The sequence below is a fragment of the Dermochelys coriacea genome, chromosome 3 (assembly GCF_009764565.3).
Source record: "Dermochelys coriacea isolate rDerCor1 chromosome 3, rDerCor1.pri.v4, whole genome shotgun sequence".
Taxonomy (NCBI): Eukaryota; Metazoa; Chordata; order Testudines; family Dermochelyidae; genus Dermochelys; species Dermochelys coriacea.
The window spans coordinates 160,192,179-160,204,683 of record NC_050070.1 but is presented as its reverse complement, the minus strand read 5'-3'; the positions used below and the strand labels follow the sequence as shown (position 1 = coordinate 160,204,683).

The window sequence follows — 12,505 nt, the reverse complement described above, 5'->3', positions numbered from 1 at the left end:
TAAGATCAAATGAAAGGCAAAATTTGACTATGAGAGACCCCGGTTCATTGAGAGTGTTTAATACTGAAGCCAACCACCTGCAACAATCTGGCCAGTTGTCCTGAATCAGCCAAGAGTTTCCCTGCCATTGAGGCAAAAATGGCCAAAGAAACCTTGCAAAAGGGCTATTCCAGTATTGTGCATGTTGGTGGCAAATGTAAAATTGGTGCCTGAAACATCAAAACATGTTCTGAAACAGTTAAATCAAGCAATTGAGAAGTCTGAACATTGATATCTGTATTTTATCTAAACTGGCCAGGAGTGGTGAAAAGAAAGTTAAGGGCTATATGTTTTTGTTCTCAGGCCATCCCGACAGGTTTTCCAGCAAGGAATGGCCATTGTACTTTCACTCATTGCCCAATAGGCGCTGCAGAGATGGCTGGTGATTAAGAAGTGACTTTTCAGCATCTGTTTCCATAATAGCTGTGGGCATCTTACCATCCTTGCCGTGTATGGTCCAACCAAGGCCTATAACGTAGCTGCAGATAATTTCTTCCAACAACTGCAATCAATCCGTAATGAAACTCTGAGAAGAGATGTCATCATGATCCTGGGCAACTTTAATGCACAGGTAGGAAAGAATAGTGACCTGCTCAAGTACTCTCAGGAAGTTTGGTATCCAGCAGAAGAACAGAAATGGTAAACAACTGATGTTATTGGCAGCTGCAAATTCTATTGGGATTGCTGATTCACTCTTCTGTCACCCAAGATTCACAAACAGAGCAGGTATAGCCCAGATGGTTTCACAGGACTGTTATTGATCATGTCCTCATTAACAATAATTCGTGAACAACAGTCACTGATGTATGGGTACGCAGAGACAAAAATGTGCCTCCTACTTTGAAAATAAGTTAGTGGGCTGAAATTAGTCTGATTCAACCAAAAGCTCTTCTTACAACCAAGCTATCAGATGGCTTTCTGTTCTGAACTCCTTAGGGCCATCAAAGCATTAGAGACTAAAATCTCACTCCCTCGGTCATCTGATGAGGAATGGTGTTTCAAGTCATCAGGGCTGATTGCTGCCAGCTCAGCTCTGTGGCCTTTGCCCTTCCAATGTCGCCCATGGATCAGTGAAGAGACAGATACAACGGTTAGAGATGAGAAAAAAGTGAGGGTACAGTTTGAGGCTTCAGAGATACTTATGTTGACAGCAAAAGCAACAGCTAAATGGTTCAATTTCAGAACATCAAGTTTTGTGTTAAAAAAAAAAAGGAAAGAGAGAGAAAGAGAGAGAAGGAATCCTGGCACAATCATCACATCCTTTATTTAACTATGCAGTGTTTGTGAAGGAAAAAGTGCCACCAGCTTATTCAGCATGGAACTGAGATGGCAACATCAGTCCAAACCTGAAGGATCAATTGCATCAACGAGACGATCATTTCAAGATGCTCCTCCAACAGATGCTCATTTCCTGCAGTCCCTCTTCCATTTGAGAGGGGCTGGAAGTTCCAGTACAGCCACCTTCCTTCAGCCAAGAGGAGATGTGCATCAGAGTCCATAAGCTGAAGTCTGGGAAGGCAACAGGAGTTTGTAACATTACCCCTGAGGTGCTGAAAACAGGCGAGAGAATTTGTAGTGCCACGGCTATAAGCTCTTCTAGATCATCTGCTGTACTAATACCATCCTCGATGACTGGAAGAAGGTTGTTATTCTGCCTTTGTTCAAAAAGGGCAATAAGTATTACACTATTGTCAATCCCAGGGAAAGTCTTTGTTTCCGTGTCAATGTCTTGAATCAACAATGCCCTTCATGGCAAAGGCCAGGATACTCAGGGCAACTTTAGACCTGGCTATTCCACTGTCAACCAGATCTTTACCTTAAGACAGCTTTTTGAGAAGATGGCTGCATTTCACAAGCCATGAGCAGCACTTTTTATAGACTTCCATCAGGCCTTTGATTCAGTGCATCAAGCAAGTTTGTCGTATCTGATGAAGTGACTTGACATCCCTGGGAAGATAGTGTCAATGACAGAAGAGTTCTAGAATGGAAAAACAAAACAAAAAAAACATGGTTCAGTCAATGGCAGATTCATAGTGGTTCCTTTTGGCCTTGGAATCTATGATTATCATCCGATAATACTAAATTGCGGGCCATTATCATCAAACAGCCTCCAGTTCCAGCTTACAACCTGCTTAGTATTAACCTGCCCAGACAGAATATTGAGCATTTGTCAACTGTCAGGTCAGCAGTGTCATAGACAGTGCTGGAAGATGCTTGGAAGATGTGTACATTGCTGCCATGTTTTGGGCCCTTCAGTTGCCTCTGTAGGGATGTTGTGACAATGTTTGCTATGAAGCTCTAGATCTACAGAACCAGTGTTACACTGACTCTGTTGTACAGCAGCGAAACATTGGCACTGAGGAAAGCTGAAGAACCCTGAATTAAGCTTTTAAATTCTCATTGTTGTTGTCAGTTGCTCCATATCAAGTAGCAGGACAAGATCAGAAATGAGGATACTCAAAGCTGAGTCCAGCAACTACCTCCATCAGTGGTGGCTTGGTTCCAGCAGCTTTATCAGTACAGACTCATTAGAATGGGAAGACCAACAAATTAAAAGAATGTGTACAAAAGAATGCCACTATAAAGCTGGTGATAATGTGCGCATCAAAACTATCAGTGGTATGAAAGGATTACCAGAGATGGATGTAAACTGAATATCCAACCAGACCACCTTGCCAGAGATTGATCTGGATGGTGCTCTATTTGCAAGAAGGCCACCTCCCTCTGGAATCTGCCATGATGATGATGATGATGATGATATATAAAACTACTATTCAAAAGGACATCTAGGCAGCCAGTCCACCTGAGAAGGGATGGCACAACCAGAAGCCAACAAAAGTTATCACCACAGTAGAGCCACAATCATATAGAACAGAATCTTAGGGCACATCTACACTTACCTCCGGAGTGATCGACCCAATGGGGTTCAATTTATTGTGTCCAATGAAGACGTGATAAATCGACTGCTGAGCGCTCTCCAGTCGACTCCAGTACTCCACCGGAGCAAGAGGCGCAGGCAGAGTCAAAGGGGGAGTGTCTGCAGTTGACCTACCGTGGAAGTAGCTCTAAGTATGTCAATTTCAGCTACCCTATTTTTGTAGCTGAAGTTGTGTAACTTAGACCAATTTAGCTCCCCTCCACCCCCAGTGTAGACCAGGCCTTAGAAACGTAGGCCTGAAAGAGACTGAGGTGGAACCAGGCAAACCTAGACCATCCCCAAAAGGTGTTTATTGTACCTATTCTTAAACCTCCAATGTCAAGGATTCCACAGCCTCTCTTGGTAATCTATTCCAGTGCTTTACCAATCTTAGGCCTGGTCTACACAGGTGGGGGGTGGAAGTTAAGTTGGTCTAAGCTACGCAACTTCAGCTACGAAAATAGAGCAGCTGAAGTTGATGTACTTAGAGCTATTTCCACAGTAAGTCGACTGCTGACGCTCCCACTTTGACTCTGCCTCTTGCTCCGGTGAAGTACCAGAGTCAACAGGAGAGTGGTCGGCAGTCGATTTATCGCATCTTCACTACATGCGATAAATCGACTCCCGCTGGATCAATCGCTCAAGGTAAGTGTACACATGCTCTTAGAGTTAGAAAGTTTTTTTCCTAATATCTAACTTTAATCTCCCTTGTTGCAGAGTGCCCCCTCAGTCTTCTTTTCTCAAGACTAAACATAACCAGGTTCTTTTACCTTTCTTCATAGGACAAGTTTTTTAAGTCTATCTTTATTTTTATTGCACTCCACTGGACTCTCTTCAATTTGTTCACATCATTCCAAAAATGTGGCACCCAAAATGACATAGTACTCCAGCTGAGGCCACACTAGTGCCAAGCAGAGCAGGTCTTACATATAACACTCATGTTAATACACCCGAGAATGATATTAGCCTTTTTTACAATTGCATCACAATATAGATTCATTCAATTTGTAGTCCACTATAAACCCCAGATCTCCTGTACTACTGCCTAATCAGTTATTCCCCATTTTGTAGTTGTGTATTCGATTTTTCCCTCTTACATGTAGTACTTTGCATTTGTCTTAAGTGAATTTCATCTCGTTGATTTAAGACCAATTCTCTAATTTGTCAAGGTCATTTTAAATTCAAATCCTGTCCTCTAAAGCAATAGGAATCCCTCCCACCTTGGTGTCATCTGCAAATTTTATAAGCATACTCTCCAAGTAATTAATGAAGATATTGACTAATACCAAACCCATGACAAATCCCTGCAGGACCCCACTAGATATGTTCTCCCAGTTTGACAGTGAATCATTGATAACTACTCTTTGATATGTTTCAGAGTAGCAGCCGTATTAGTCTGTATCCGCAAAAAAAAAAAGGATTACTTTTGGCACCTCAGAGACTAACAAATTTATTTGAGCATAAGCTTTCGTGTGCTACAGCTCACTTCATTAGATGCATTCAGTGGAAAATACAGTGGGGAGATTTATATACACAGAGAACATGAAACAATGGGTGTTACCATACACACTGTAACGAGAGTGATCAGGTAAGGTGAGCTATTACCAGCAGGAGAGCGGGGGGGGGACCTTTTGTAGTGATAATTAAGGTGGGAATTACCACTTTTAGATCTGTAATAGAGTGACCAAAGAGATTGAAGTGTTCTCTCACTGGTTTTTGAATTTTATAATTCTTGAGGTCCGATTTGTGTCCATTTATTCTTTTACATAGAGACTGTCCAGTTTGGCCAATGTACATGGCAGAGGGGCATTGCTGGCACATGATGGCATATCTCACATTGGTAGATGCCAGGGGGAATGAGCCTCTGATAGTGTGGCTGATGTGATTAGGCCCTATGATGGTGTCCCCTGAATAGATATGTGGACACAGTTGGCAACGGGCTCTGTTGCAAGGATAGGTTCCTGGGTTAGTGTTTTTGTTGTGTGGTGTGTGGCTGCTGGTGAGTATTTGCTTCAGGATGGGGGGCTGTCTGTAAGCAAGGACTGGCCTGTCTCCCAAGATCTGTGAGAGTGATGAGTCGTCCTTCAGGATAAGTTGTAGATCCTTGATGATGCATTGGAGACGTTTTAGCTGAGGGCTGAAGGTGACGGCTAGTGGCATTCTGTTGTTTTCTTTGTTGGGCCTTTCCTATAGTAGGTAACTTCTGGGTACTCTTCTGGCTCTGTCAGTCTGTTTCTTCACTTCAGCAGGTGGGTATTGTAGTTGTAAGAAAGCTTGATAGAGATCTTGTAGGTATTTGTCTCTGAGGGGTTGGAGCAGATGCGGTTGTATCGTAGAGCTTGGCTGTAGACAATGGATCGTGTGGTGTGGTCTGGATGAAAGCTGGACAATGTATACTTTCAAATCAGCGGCACTGCTATGGGTATCTGCATGGTCCCACAGTATGCAAACATTTTTATCGCTGACTTAGAACAACGCTTCCTCAGCTCTCGTCCCCCAATGCCTCGACTCTACTTGTGCTACATTGATGACATCTTCATCATCTGGACCCATGGAAAAGAAGCCCTTGAGGAATTCCACCATGATTTCAACAATTTCCATCCCAGCATCAACCTCAGCCTGGACCAGTCCACACGAGATCCACTTTCTGGACACTACGGTGCTAATAAGCAATGGTCACATAAAAACCACCCGGAAACCTACTGACCGCTATGCCTACCTGCATGCCTCCAGCTTTCATCCAGACCACACCACATGACCCATTGTCTACAGCCAAGCTCTACACAATGTCTTTCAGGATAGGTTGTAGATCTTTGATGATGCTCTGGAGAGGTTTTAGTTGGGGGCTGAAGGTGACAGCTGGTGGCAATTTTGCAACAGAAAAGCTTCAAGAACAGACTCCAACAAGAAACTGCCGAACTATAATTAATTTGCAAAGTAGATACCATTAACTTGGGCTTGAATGGAGACTGGGAATGGCTGGGTCATTACACAAATTGAATCTATGTCCCCATGTTAAGTATCCTCACACCTTCTTGTCAACTGTCCAAAATGGGCCATCTTGATTATCACGAAAAAAGTTTTTTTTTGTTCTTTTTTTCTCCTGCTGAGAATAGCTCATCTTAATTAATTAGCCTCTCAGATTTGGTATGGCAACTTCCACCTTTTCATGTTCCTCTGTATGCATATATATCTTCTTACTATATGTTCTATTCTATGCATCTGATGAAGTGGGCTGTAGCCCACGAAAGCTTATGCTCAAATAAATTTGTTAGTCTCTAAGGTGCCACAAGTACTCCTGTTCTTTTTGCAGATATATTAGGGTCATCCTTCTGTGTAGAGCGATCCACTGGTAGCATAGAATTGCTGCTAATACCTCCAATATCACCCCACCTAGACCCAAGTTCCTGTGGACAACACAAGGTCCTGGCCAGGAGGAAAAAAGGATGTGACAGAAGCTTTCCCAGGCCCCAACAATCTGTGACTGCCATTTTGATGTTTTGGGGCCATTAACAGCTCACAAATTAGAACTGCCATCAGACTGCTGGATTTGATGTCAAGGGATTAGATTGGTGCTCAGCATCCCCAGGGTCAGAGGACTTCAAGATGGCTTAAAGCCACCTTTGCTTCCCTCTCCAGAGTTGTGCTTCTCAACTATGGCTGAGGTTTGTGGTCTAGATGTTACCAGAAGGCTAAGAGATCTCAATCAGAGTTGAGTGCTATGCCTTCTCTCCAACCAGCCTGACTCTTGGGAGCTTATTGGATACTACAGACATGGCTCAACCAGGCATAAGCCTGTTGGAAGACAGAGTGTTTCTATATAATATCAGCCAGCTGCAGGAAACTTGGCAGTCTACTCCTGAGGGCTGTTTGTGAGCAGACCCAAGTGAGTCAGTCTCATAACAGTGTGAGCCACCTTCTATATAGGGTCATGAGGGGGATGCATGACTCATGCTTTGGAGGCATCAACAATGAGGTCTGAATGCATCAAAGGAAGCCTGACTCTTTCAGGGAAGTTTCCCCATTTTCTCTGAAAAAAATTTCCATTTTGAAATATTTGTTTCTTTGGGACTGTCACAGGGTCTTCTCACCACTAATATGCCTCCTCTTGGTCACTCTGGGGTTTACCTGGTTCCAGGTCTGATGGCTCCTTTCTGCCTCTTGCTGACCGCTCTACCTTTTCTTCCTGGTTCTCAGCAAGGCAAGATGCTCAGCATTCATGGCTTAACCCTCCAGCCAAGTCACACATGTCCTCCCCTTCCAGGATATCAAAGTCTCTTCTTATGAACTGGCTCAGGCAATCTTCCAATTCAATGGCCAGCTGGTGCCACTTCTTCAATGGCTGGCAGGGGAACACAAGCCCACACTCTGCTCCAGATTCCAGCTCAAGGACCCTCTAATCTGTAGCCAAGGTCTATTCCGTTCCAGACCTTACTGCCTTTTCCCTGAGTGATTCCTAACCTTCTGGCTCCCCGCCTTTCTTTGGGTTTGCCAGCCCCAACACTCCCTCCTCCCAGGGGGAAAATTGTAGTCTACTCTAACTCTGTAGTCTCCAAACACACCTCCCTTCTCCCCAGGAGTGAACACAGACTACTTTTTTTACAGTCTCCCCTCTGCTGCCAACTTCCTGTCTTTATAAACTTAGCCCAGTTCATTTCTCCTCAGCTGGGCTCCCTCTTTATTCAGTCAAGGCATAAGTTAAGCCACTCGATTCCCCTCACCTATGGCCTGTTTGGTTAACTGCCCCCCTTCTTAGCCTACATTAAGTCCTTCAGGCCAAGTGTGGCATGAACACCCCATCACTGGTTTGTGTGTATTTAAGAAAAAAATGTGGCTAAGATCATCTCATAAGATACATGTCTCACTGTTGCAAAGGTCCGAGGGCAGCAGTATTCATTCAATGTCACTTCAGCCTTCTTCAGTACACTGCAAATAGCCCTATAGTTTGAGAGGTTTCTGGAGGTGGCGAAAATAGTTTATTTATTTTCTCTTTTTTGGTGATTTTTTTTTGAAGGTTGAGGTTTTTTTAATTCTGTTTAGGGAATTTTTGGGGTGGGGGTTGGGGAGACATTTGTTTGATTATTTTCTGTAGAGGTATTACATGGAAGGAAAACAACATTTATAAAACAGACAGAACCTGAGAAGTTCTGTGATGGAAAGTTAGGTGAAAGAAGTTAAATTAAAGGAGTGATTTGAGGGAGAAGACAGATGTTTAACCTATGAAAAGAAGAAGTTTATTCCAAGAATACAGGACAAGGCAAAAGAGCATGGCTGTGTCACTGTGCCCCTATTAACTCATTACATGATCAAAACAGAAATAATTTAAATAATATAATTTATTCCTACCACTGATGATGCTCATTTATCTATTTCACTCGGGACTAGACCATTAAACTGATGTAGCTCTGTACAATTCCATGGAGCTATACTAATTTACACAGGTTGAGGATCTGACCTTTAGTTTAGACAATGAAAATATGCTAGTCAGTGTTATTTTTTCAAGTCACTTTTAATGTCAGGTTGCCATGTGTCAGCACATTGCTTAAATGTTTGGGTAGCACATCCTGAAAGGAAATGCTTGTAACCAAAACAAAGAACTATTTAAATTTATATGTCAAAGGTTTTCTATTCAAATTACATGTGTCCTCCTCAACCTTGTTCTTGTGAGGGTCACAATCTATTATTTTAGCATTTTTAGAGATTGCCAAATGTATAGATTGGTGGAATGACTCAGCAGAAAAAAAATATAGGAACAGTCAGCAAGGTCTTTTCTTGAAGGGATAATGTTTACTAAAAATAAAAATAAGCAGAAAAGGAAAAGGAAGCAGAAAACTCACCAGGATGGGGTTCAACCCAGTCCAAAAACCCATGAATGTGAAGCTCAGTCTGTGTAACATGAGCATTTTTTTCTCCTATTTTACCCAAGCTAACAAAATCTATAGAACTTAATTCAAGCCCCTCTATAACAGGAAGGGAAACATGAGCTGAGGTTAACCCTTTTTTCACTCCTACATCCTATCACACATTATAATCAAGAAAGCTAACCACAAATCAGGGCACTGTGTGTCCTCCAATCCATTCCTAGCACTGACTCAAATATTTTGGATTTTTTTTCCAAAAAATTAAACAGTTTTGTAAAGAGATTTATTTTTGTTTTCTCAGATTATCACAAAATTATTAGTCAAATTACAGATTATTACTCATTAAGAGTTTTGTGTTATGCTGTGGGCTACTTTGTAGGGGCAAAAATATCTCTACAAGCACAGTCCATCAAATACAATTAATTGTGTGCTTTGTCAAATGCTTCCCTGACATCCAAAAATATTATTGTTGTGTTGACCCTTGTCTTTCATTCACCTCCGCCCAGTCTCTGCACTGTTACTTTTGACTTCTTTTGTGGTTTCTGGGGTGACATTTAATTTAGACCCTGTATGATATCATCAACCTCATCTTTTACTTTCCATCTCATTTGCCTCTCCCATCTCTTAATGGTTTTACTTACCATCAATCTGTGTACTTTTTATGCATTACAAATAAAATCTTTTTCATCATTATGTACTTTGCTATATTAATCTTTCTTGTTAATGTTTTAGGAGAAATTGTACCTGGCTGCTCTAACTTGCACTGGGAAATTGGCCCAGCACATAGCTGGTTCAGTACTGCAAGAACGAAAAACTGTTTAAAGCCATTTTTACCCTATTTCCTCTTGAGCTGTGTTGTATGCTCCTTAGTTACAGTCAAGGATCTGGGCCATTAATTATCATTATTAATTTGGTGCCAACAGTGCACTTGGAGCTGTACATGACAGAAAAGAAGACATGCTTCCTGACCCAAAGATTTTCAGTCTAAGGGTGTGGTCTTGCAAGGCACTATACCCCAGTGAAATTCTTGGGAGTTGAGGGTGCTTAGCACCTCACAGGAGTGGGCCTCAAACAGATAAGACAAATAAGACAAAAAGGTTCTGATCCTCCACTATGCTGTCAAATATAATGGAGAGGGGTGACTACAGGAGGAATGATTGTGGCAGATTCGGCCACCCTGCATAAGGGGTCCAGGTATAACTTATGCAACTGGCACTGCTCACATAAGGTCCCATACAGCAACAGAGGATTAGGTCTGCCATGCCTCCTTTTTTCCTTTATATCAGAGTTTATCAGGGCAGGAAATGGCCACTTTGCTTCTACCAGCTGTAAGCCATTGGAGAAGTCTCCCCAAATCTCCAGTTGGTTTAAAGGTACTTTGCACTGTCCAATGTGGCCTTAGTGGATCAAAGAATCCAGGCCAAACTATACTGGCTGACCCAGGGAAAGCTTCTACCCTGATTTCAGTGGTAATAAGTTCAGCCTTTCAAACATCCTTCTCTTCCCTCCCCCCCCACGGGTAGGTGAAAATACTTCTATTAAAGGGACAAGGTAGGTGAGATAATATCTTTTATTGGGCCAACTTCTGTTGGTGAAAGAGACAGAGCTCTTTTACTGACATTGGTTAGTGTTTGTGGACTATAAATTTAGAAATAACTTAAAATAAAAATAGTGCCTGAATAAAGGAGATGATGATAGCCTTTTCACTTCTTCCCAACACTGCAGTATTTGCTTTTTGGCAACAGCTATAGCCAAATCCACAATTTGGATTTCAAATTTAGCAATTGATAAATCATCCATAAGACCCAAAATACACAAAGTAGCAGTTGTAAAAATATCCTTCTTCAGTGTTTCAGAAGTAGCATCACAAACATGTTGCCAAATGAATTAATGTTTCTATAGAAAGATACAAGGAGAAATGAACTCTGTAAGATCTTAAAACATCAACACATGCTGTTATCATTACTATAACTAACATTAAATTCCAAAGTAAGGTACATTCTATAAAATAAATTAAAATGAATAGCTTGCAATCGAACCTCCTCCATGCTTTTAAGAATATGGTTCCATATTTAAACCACCTTTGAAGTGAAATATGAACTCCACTGAGCATTTATTCTATACTTCCTCCATTAGTTCAGTTCCCATTTTTCATCAAATAACCACAGAAATATAGTAATGGACCTTCTACTGTTCCTATTGGTCTTAGTGAAGCAGGAATAGGCCTAATATTTTTTCTTGATATTATAATCCTATCTGTTTGTTGTAAACATACATTTATATTATTATTCCATTCATCACGTGGCCCAGCCAGGATTTATTCACTTACACCCATAATGTATATATTACAATGAACTGATTATGTACATCACTTACCTCAAGTGGATGGAATCAGAACTGTTAAATGATGTGTCATAGTTCTATACTGCTAATGGAGACTTGTCTTTTAAAAGAAAAGAGAAGAATTTCTCTCTGATATTCAATCTAAATATTCCTTTTCTTAATTTTATCCTATTCCCAATTAAACTTAAATATTTCTCCTCCCTCTCTGTGTGTTTACAACCTTGTAAATGTAGGTTTTTATCATGTGTCCGATTGGACATTACCAAGCATTTTAAGTTACAAACAAAGTTTTAAATATTTCCCTGGATCAATTCCTCCAAATTCCCCGCCACCTCCCCCGACAATCTTCTCAGAACTCCCTCCACTTTATTTATTTATTTCTGTGACTGAGTGCCAAGAACTGAACTCTTAATTCCAAGTGCAGGTGGCTTCTTGTTCCTTGATGCAATGCCTCTGTATACACACATGAATTCACTTTTCACCAAAAGAATTCCAGTAGGGGTGTTGTCTGTAGATACTGTATATTAAAAACTAGGTAATACTAGTTGTGTGAGGCAAAGAAAGAGAGATTTATAACAAAGCCCTGAGGGATGTTCAGACAATCTGTTTATTTAACTGTGATGACTGGCTGAATATTCCTAACTCTCTAATTGTGAATAAAGGTTGCCTTGTGCAGTGGAATGACGCTCATCACAGCAGAATGAATAGTTCATTGTTAATACACCGGGGGGACGGAAGGGCAGGAGAGAAGTGACAATTTTGTATAGTTTTAAATTATTATTATTTATTTAAAAAATACTACAACTATAGGACTGAGATAAGCAGCCTGTCATCTCTCAGCTGCTGCTGGTTCAAAACCAATCCAGGTTGGCTGTAACCATAACCATTAGCATTCGATAGCTATAGAGTATACATCAAATAATCTGTAAAATGAACTGACATGTAATGCCACGAGGAGATACTTAGTATTTTTACCTATTTTTGTGGACAAATCCTGCCCCTTTAGCCACAAAGGGCCCCAGATGCAGTGGATCCAATGCAGCACTGCGTGGAGGGGAAAAGGGGCAGGATTTGTGGCCAGACAATGCTTGGGGCCATGCTCTGTGGGGGTCCTCGGATGTCCTTTTGCAGCAGGATCTGCAGTTGGAGAAAAAGAGGTTATTTAACAAAAGGGAGAAAGAAAACATTGTCAACAATGTTAAAATATTATGGGCTATTTGTTCTCCCCCTCATCCTCCCAGGCAAGGCAACAGGTGGTCCTTGTGTGTGTGTGTGTGTGTGTGTGTATGTTTATGTATATGTATACATATATCTATCTATCTATCTATATGTTTGGAGCATATAT

The 12,505-nt window shown here is 41.3% G+C and overlaps 1 long non-coding RNA gene across 1 annotated transcript; it reads right to left on the bottom strand.

The window, feature by feature from the left end:
• Positions 1-1,407: 1,407 nt before the first annotated feature.
• LOC122459489 lies at positions 1,408-12,289 on the bottom strand. Its single transcript, XR_006280213.1, has 3 exons — positions 12,136-12,289; positions 11,194-11,260; positions 1,408-2,017 (listed from the first exon to the last, which is right to left on the bottom strand). It is a non-coding gene; the product is annotated as an uncharacterized LOC122459489 (long non-coding RNA).
• Positions 12,290-12,505: the final 216 nt, after the last annotated feature.